The sequence below is a fragment of the Mytilus galloprovincialis genome, chromosome 9 (genome assembly GCF_965363235.1).
Source record: "Mytilus galloprovincialis chromosome 9, xbMytGall1.hap1.1, whole genome shotgun sequence".
Classification (NCBI taxonomy): Eukaryota; Metazoa; Mollusca; class Bivalvia; order Mytilida; family Mytilidae; genus Mytilus; species Mytilus galloprovincialis.
The window spans coordinates 55,335,431-55,344,856 of record NC_134846.1 but is presented as its reverse complement, the minus strand read 5'-3'; positions in this window follow the sequence as shown (position 1 = coordinate 55,344,856).

Sequence of the window (9,426 nt, the reverse complement as noted above, 5' to 3'; positions counted from 1 at the left end):
TAAGTCAGCATTGTAAGACATATCCTTTGAACGGATATATTTTTCAATTGTGTATGAACAAAATTTCATTGTGGTTATGTTATAACAAAACAATTGTACGGTTGTTGTTAAATTATTGTGTCCTGTATACATTTTAAAAGGAATAACTATCAAGTTTCTTTTTATTCGTTTGAAACAATACTAGATAGATGCAGATATGTGGTTTGTATAGCTGTACCTGTAGACATCTTTGATATATATAAAACTAATTTATGTACAAAATAATGAACGAAAAACAAATACTAGTATCCAACACAGCAACGAACGATCGCGACAACCAATTAATTACAGGCTCCTGACTTGGGACAATCACTTACGAATGTGGCGGGGTTAAACATGTTAGTGGGATTCTTACCCTTCCCTAACCTTGGACAGTGGTCATGATTGTGTAACAGTTCAACATAAGAACAAGCTATTAAAATCAATTGATAAAAGCTGACTCATCAGATGGATACAAATTGAAATTTAAATTGACTGAAAGTCTAAAATCTAATATTGTAATTAGATCTGTGAATATTGTCTTTTGCTAGCATTGACTCCTGTCGATACTTAACAATATGGCATTGCAAAGACATTTCTTAGATAGTAAATGCGTTTAATACTTAAGGTGATGAGTAGAACTCTTTTCTTTTTGCATTTCACTGACAGTTTATTATTATGCTGCTATACAACTGTCCCATGTTATAGGAAAGTTTGAGGGCTCACAACTTAGTTTAACCCCGCAATATTCTTTATGACCCATGCCAAGCCAGAACCCTGTGATGCAGTGGTAATTGTCTGCCAGGAATATTGATTTGATTAATGTATTTACCTAAAAGCATGTCAATAATTTTCCATATGAAATTGTTCACATTTTGATATAGAGCGTCTTGAATAGCTTATATAAGGTATGGGTTATACAGATGTTGAAGGCCATACAGTGACCTCTAATTTTTTACATCCTTGTCCTTTGGGCTATGATGGATAGTTATCTAATTGGCAATTATACAAAATCTTTTTAGTTTAAAAAAATGGTTGTTGTTTTTATTTCTTCAATGAGGAAGCCATTGTTTGTCATTGGTTGATATCTGTCATATGTGTTTTTGTGAACTGATTTGCATAAATCAGGCCGTTCGTTACTCCTTTGAATTGTTCTACATTTTTAAATCTTACTTTACGATATGACCTTGCTCTCGGTTGAAGAAAGTGCGGTAATCTATATTTGCAATCATACGTCATTAAGAAGACTGTAAAAGTATAAAAACCACACGTAGCATTTATTAATTCTAAAGGAACAAAATGGTATAGATATGGCTTTATACATCTATGACTGAATTAAAAAATAACTTTACAGAACCGCCCCCCCCCCCACCCCAAATGGTGCAGTCTAAAAAAACTGTTGATTTCTTTTGAGTGAAAGTTTAGATATTTTCCAGAATATACTTACAATTGATGATTTATAACCTCAATCATGCCAAAATTCAATTGTAAGATCTAAAAAGTAATAAAGGTATTGTTTTCTGTGCATACATCGAATGCATATCAAATGACATTTTGTAAAATAAATAACATAACTTCCGAAAAGAAGGTAGACCAGAGCAACGTTCCGATTCAGGAATAAATTACTTGAAACGGGTAAAACAGATTCATTAAAATGGCAATCAAAACAAAAGAAGTTCACTTGTTACGATAAAGAGGGACGAAAGATACCAAAGGAACAGTCAAACTCATAAATCTAAAATAAACTGACAACGCCATGGCTAAAAATTAAAAAGACAAACAGACAAACAATAGTACACATGACACAACATAGAAAACTAAAGAACAAACAACAAGAACCCCACCAAAAACTAGGGGTGATCTCAGGTGCTCCGGAAGGGTAAGCAGATCCTGATCCACATGTGGCACCCGTCGTGTTGCTTATGTGATAACAAATCCGGTAAATAGTCTAATTCGGTAGGTCGCGTTCATGAAAGGGAAGGGGATTGTAGTTACGACGTGAGGAACATATCCGATATCATTTGTGAAACGGCTATTCCATAACGGTCAACCAACTCGTGATGGCGTCCGTAAAATTTACCAAGGAATGATTTCAACTTCACCATCTGGTACCAGGATTATACTTTAGTACACCAGACGCGCGTTTCGTCTACATAAGACTCATCAGTGACGCTCATATCAAAATATCTATTTGAAAATGGCCTTTGTGCAATATAAAAAGAATAGTTTTGTAGATTTAGTATAACGTAATCATGGTAATCGTTTTTGAAAACGTGTCGTCGTGGTATATACAAAATTAATTCAACACGGAGAATTTGACAAACATTACCAGAAAAAAGTTGTATACCAATTGTGTAACGTATCTCTATATTTAGTTGATGGTATTTATTTCATCTCTTAGTATCGACCTACAGAAAATAAATCTTTCTACGATTGTAGATATTGTATTCTGCATTGAATTTAATTTTGAAAGTGATGGATTTAGTGTAAAGCACCCATAGATCATCTTTTGATATTCATATTTTTGCCTTTCAAAAAAAACATAATAGATGACGTGACAAATTAGTCTCGTTAAACTTAACCTGTAGAAAAAAAATGGTATGTGTGACAGTGACTGAACATTTCGAGAGAAAAAAAACTATAAAATCCTTGATCATTCTTATATTTGTCGCATAAAATTTAACTATGCTGCATATTCCGATTTATTTAAACGACTTTTTTCTAAAAGTACAGCACTATCATTCATAAATTAATACAACTAAGATCAACATTTCTCATTGATATTTTGTTTTAACTTTTTTGCCTTGTCTGTGTTGCATAAGCAGACGTGAATCCCAACCTTTTGAGAGTAGTTTTTTTCAGTACGTGTTCGGTGTACTGATTTTCCTTGCAATAACGTTAAACTGAACTCAATACAAGAGAGAAATACTTCGAAATGAAAAAATAAGTTTTCTAGAGACATTTATAGTATATATGTCTCTAGATTTGCATATAAATCAGACATTCTCACCATTACTTCCAGAGATAGACGTTACACAAATAAAAGAATATGTTTACTTCCCCGAATATGTGAAAAACAAATACAATTGATAGATGCCATTGCTAGGACGATACCTGCGTAGTTCATTACCCCTTATTAACAGTGATGGTTAACTTCAGAAAAAAGGCTTACAATCGAAATTTACCATTATAAAAATAAAAATAGAAATATAAATGACCAACTATAAAAAAAGAAGATGTGGTATGATTGCCAATGAGACAACTGTCCACAAGAGACCAAAATGACACAGACATTAACAACTATAGGTCACCGTACGGCCTTCAACAATGAGCAAAGCCAATACCGCATAGTCAGCTATAAAAGGCCCCGATATGACAATGTAAAACTATTCAAACGAGAAAACTAACGGCCTTATTTATATAAAAAAATGAACGAAATAAAAATATGTAACACATAAACAAACGACAACCACTGAATTGCAGGCTCCTGACTTGGGACAGGCACATACATAAATAATGTGGAGGGGTTAAACATGTTAGCGGGATCCCAACCCTCTCCCTAACCTGGGACAGTGGTATAACAGTACAACATAAGAACGAACTATAAAAATCAGTTGAAAAAGACTTAACTCATCAGATGGACAAACATACAATTGGACGTGACCGGGTACTTGTACATCCCGATAACACAAAGACACTAGGAACAGATCTGAGAGTACTCGCAGAGTAACTAGTCTTTTTACTTGCATTTTTATTTTGTACAGTGAGTCGCATTGTTACTTTATTCTTGGACATATTATTTTGTATGCTATCGTCAGCTTTGTTATAACACTGTTTTGATACCAACATATAAATGACCTTAGCTATTAATATTGTTAAGAACTATATGGTTTTCAATCCTCTCATTAATATATAGAGAATAATACATGTCAAAATCCGTATCATATGCCGTATCATCCCGAGTTACCAATATCAGCCAGAGAGCCTTTAGGCATGTTTTATACGCTTTATCATATATTTCAACAGGAGAGTATATATGAACTGATTTCTGCTCCCTAGAACCTGGTTTACCTTAATTTATTCTTTTGTCTTGTTTTAAAAGCTTTAAAAGAACTGATTAAGTACTCACCCGAAGCACGTTGGCTACCTTACAATTTGCGTGCTGTTGTTTTAAAAAAAAAATTGTGTTTGTTTTGTGTGGTATTTCATTGAGTTCTTTTTTATAGGTGCATTTCTTGTGTCAGAAATATGAAAACTCGATGTTTGTGACGTCACATTCCAAACAATGACATCATTCAATAAATTGCGTCACGCCTGAATGACCGTATATTTAGGACCCATTTTGAGGGAAAAAAATTCTGAAGAAACTTGCCTAAATTAAATTGGAGTTTATGTAAAAATGGAAAAAAATGAGTAGGGTGTGATACAGAGTGCGATAAAGGGTATGATAAAGGGTGCGCATCAAAGTTGCGCGATATGGATTAAACAGCAGGCTATTTATTAAATATTCAAAACTACTGTATTTACTACTAAATATATGATAAATATCTATATATTCAAGTGGATTATATAATATTTAGGTTCACTATTATGACATGTATGTAACAAGAGAAAGAAAACTTACTGAAACAGCTGTAGTTAACAACAATTTTAAGAGTGATTTATTTTACATCAGCATCAGGAAACACGTATTTTATATATGTCATTAAAAATGGGGAAGTAGTCAGGAAACATATTTTCAAGGTTAAGTATAATTGATCATATTACTGCTCTACTTGCCGACTTGTTTCTTTATTATTATGAGGCTGACTCTACTTTCCACTATATAGATGATGTTCTTTCACTAAATAATTCAAAATTTGGTGACTATGTGGAACGCATCTATCCCATCGAGCTAGATGTAAAGGATACTACAGATACAGTTAACTCGACCTCATATCTAGACTTACCTCTAGAAATTGACAATGAGGGTCGGTTGAAAACAAAATTTTACGAGAAAAGAGATGATTTCAGCTTTCCAATTGTGAACTTTCCATTTCTAAGTAGCAACATTCCAGCAGCACCTGCATACGGGGTATATATCTCCCAATTGATACGATATTCCCGTGCTTGCATTTCCTATCATGATTTTCTTGATAGAGGGTTGTTGCTCACAAGGAAGTTATTAAACCAAGAGTTCCAAATGGTGAAGTTGAAATCATCCCTTCGTAAATTTTACGGACGCCATCACGAGTTGGTTGACCGTTATGGAATAACCGTTTCCCAAATGATATCGGATATGTACCTCACGTCGTAACTACAATCCCCTTCCCTTTCATGAAGATGACCTACCAAATTAGACTATTTACCGGATTTGTTATCACATAAGCAACACGACGGGTGCCACATGTGGATCAGGATCTGCTTACCCTTCCGGAGCACCTGAGATCACCCCTAGTTGTTTGGTGGGGTTCGTGTTGTTTATTCTTTAGTTTTCTATGTTGTGTCATGTGTACTATTATTTGTCTGTTTGTCTTTTTAATTTTTAGCCATGGCGTTGTCAATTTGTTTTAGATTTATGAGTTTGACTATCCCTTTGGTATCTTTCCTCCCTCATTAACTGAAGATATGTCAAATACGGTTTGAAATCAGCATATTTATATTTCATATAACTAAATGAGTATATATTTCAGACTATACCCCCTTAGAATACTCTGTTGTGACTATTCGTGTAATTTCCGATGTCGTGAGTAGGTAACGGTATGAGAATAGAAACCTGGTTCAAACTTGTGTCCTCTATTAAAATAACACACTTACACATCAAATAAACTGTTGACACAGAGAAATATCTCTCCTGTTTGTATTTTCGATAATTATGCAAATTTTGAAATGAAAAATAAAGTAATTTAACATGTAAACAATACAAAAACATCGAAAGGTAATACTCCATGATTTTATGCTGATTTACCAACAATATGTTCGAAATGCGAATTATCTAGTTGAATACAACTGCATTTTATTATTATAAGTGGTTCATCGTAAACAGATAATTCATAATGAACAACAATTGAGAGCCGTGGTGTAGACTGTAGTGGTTAGTGCATCGGACTACTAACACAAAAGTTCCTGGTTCGATTCCCGTTTGGGATGAAAATTTCAGGAATTCAATTTTCGGCTCTCCCTTGACACCATCTGCGAGTATGGTCTTAAGGAAACGATAATAGTCCGTCGGAAGGGGACGATAGATGACTGACCCGTGTTAAGAGAGAGCCATATCTCTTGCACGTTAAAGACACCCTTGTAGATTTCGTAAATGAGTAAGCTAATACCGCTACAAGGCAGCACTCGCACCCGCAAAGTGGAAAAGGATTGATATAAGTTGCAAAACTTGTTTCCCAATCCACTATAAATAAATATGTTTTAACTAATGAACAACATGCAAAAGTCGGTAGACAATGATTAAGGGAACGGGACTCTCAATAATCTCCATGGAAATGATATGTGCCAATACAACTACATTTTAAATAGCATTGACTTTAAAAAATGACATGACAAAAATCAACATAAAATTGAGAATGGAAATGGGGAATGTGTCAAAGAGACAACAACCCGACCAAATAAAAAACAACAGCAGAAGGTCACCAACAGGTCTTCAATGTAGCGAGAAATTCCCGCACCCGGAGGCGTCAAAACAAAAGTTTCAAATTGAATAATACTATTGCCAGACAATGACTAAAGGGGCAATGCCAAATAATCCCATGGGAATAATATATGACAACGCTCATTCAACTATATACAATATATCAATTGTTAACCATTAATGGTTCTCATTTAAGTGACCTGCTCAAAATTTTTACCAAATTGATGAAGCGAATGCCACCTTCAGAAACAACACCCTTAAATCTTGCCTTTATGAATTTATCGAGGCGAGATAACAATTAATCTGCCATAAAAGTGTCGACAAGTACCAGCAGAATCTATCCCAGTCTGTTTTATATAGTCATGTTTACATAAAAATTTCAAGCTGAAATGCTTTACCATTAATTAAAACAGAATTATGACAGCGAAAGGAAGATCGAGTTGTTTTTTTTCAAATATATTTTAACTAATGTTGAATACTAGTGTGTCAACAACACGGGTTAAAATATCTTCGTATAAATGCATTATCCGTCGGGCAATCCAATTCCGTTATTTGTTTGCTGTCTCTTTGACCGAGACCATGCGTCAGATGTATAATAACAAATCCAGATTGGTTCATTTATGATGTGGAATAGTGCCTTCAACTGCCGTAAAGTTTACATAATGACATGTGGTAAAACCTTTCAAACGTTTAATTTATCAAAAACTTTTTTATTTGCTAGTTTCTGAAAGAAATGAACATGATATAAAATGAATAATGAATGGTACACTGTTCATAGATATGCCTAAGAGTCATAAACATCAATTACTATCTCGATAGATTGTCTTCAGTTTATTAAATAAAGTTGGGTGAAAAGGACTTCCTCCATGCTGCTCTATCAAATCTTAGGGTCTTAACAAAGACAAGAATAAGTGTAAGGGTTGCAGAGTCATTTGGACACAGCAAATGACAGTTTAAATCATATTAGATGAAGAAAATATCACTTTCTATGTATGTTAAACTGCTGAAAAAATGCAGTCATACTGTTTAGCACATGTTGTACTCAAGTAGTCTATAAAAAACAATTATATCGTTAAACAAACAGTGTATTGAAAAAAAATTACAAGCAATAAGTAGCAGTCTGACAGATACCAAAGGTACATTTGCAACTTATCACGCCAAGGTACCGACTAAATAAGTCCATCTGCCAAAAAAAGGTTACCAAAATGTTTTTGGACGAATGACTAGATGGATGGACCAGGTGATTAAAGAATTGACGAATGGATAAGGTGATTGCAGAGTTGGCGAATGTACAAAGTGGTTGCAGATTTGACATAGATATAGTTTCAATTAATTAAGGAATTTCAATGACGATGTAAATAATATTATTTAAAATTGCTTGTTGTTGGACTTTGCATTAAAATCAGCACCAAACTTTCTATTGAAAAAAAAAAATCAAAAATAGATGAAATGAAAAGTAAAATTGAACAACTGTTCAAAATATAATGGTTGTACAATTGTTTCCTTTATCAAATTAACCTTTCTTGAATTTGGATTCAAGTCTCTTTCGTACAAATGAAATGTAATCAAAGGATACATTTTCCCCAAACATTCCTCATCACTAGGTTTCAGTTATTATGCATCCTTTGTTTTCATTTATTCGGCTTTGAGCGTGCCTGATAAAGGTAAATAAAGGCAACAGTAGTATACCGCTGTTCGAAGTTCATAAATCGATTGAAAAAATACAAATCCAGGTTGCAAAATAAAACTGAGGGAAACACGTCAAATATAAGAGAACTACGACACAACAGAAACACAACACTAAAAAGTAACACACACAGAAACGAACTATATATATATAACAATGGCCATTTCCTGACTTGGTACAGGACATTTTAAGAAAAAAATGGTTGGTTGAACCTGGTTTTGTGGCAAGCCAAACCTCACACTTTTATGGCAATGTTTAATATAATTAACTCCAGGAAAGCGTTTCGGACTCATGACATTCATACCATGTTGCTTTCCTTTTTAATCATTTTAGTATGTACTTCTGCGAATAATATCTTATATATTTGATGATATAAAGTGCATTGTAAGGAAGAATATTTCTTAAATTAATCATTTAAAAAGCTAAAGAAAAAAGATAGTAAAAATATATATGAAATATTTGCTATCAATGCTGTTGAAATCTAAAATATATACAAACTTGTTCATCTTTATACAAAAAAAAAAAATGCTACAGTAATTGATTATACCAAAAACATCAATTTCCTTCCTGACAAGCATATGTGAAAGATATACATGTACTTTTAGTTAATTATCAAAAGTACAGTAACTCAAATTACTTAAGTTTACTACATCAAGTGTGATCTTAATGAAGAAGTATACACTCTAATGATTCATTTCCATTGTTAAAAAAAATCAACAAATCTATTTGGTAAATTATCTTTTCAAAATAAGTGTTTAAATGATTTGTTGGATTATTGTATTTTCTAATTGTCTCATTAACATATTTCCAATGTCTTCAGTAATGCTTATATATATGAACACCATTCCTTCTTATTAAAAGTTCAGGGATATGTTTTCAATTCTTTAAGGGTGGTCAGAAAATACAGTGACCCCATGAAACACAAAACATGGTAAAAAGTAAAATAGAAAAATTACGAACTCCGAGGAAAATTCTAAACGGAAAATCTATAAGCAAACGGTAAAATCAAAAGCTCAAACACTTCAAACGAATAGATACAGGTATTTTCTTATGTAGAAATGGTGGATTAACTCGAGTGTTATAGCTAAATCAAAAATGAGCA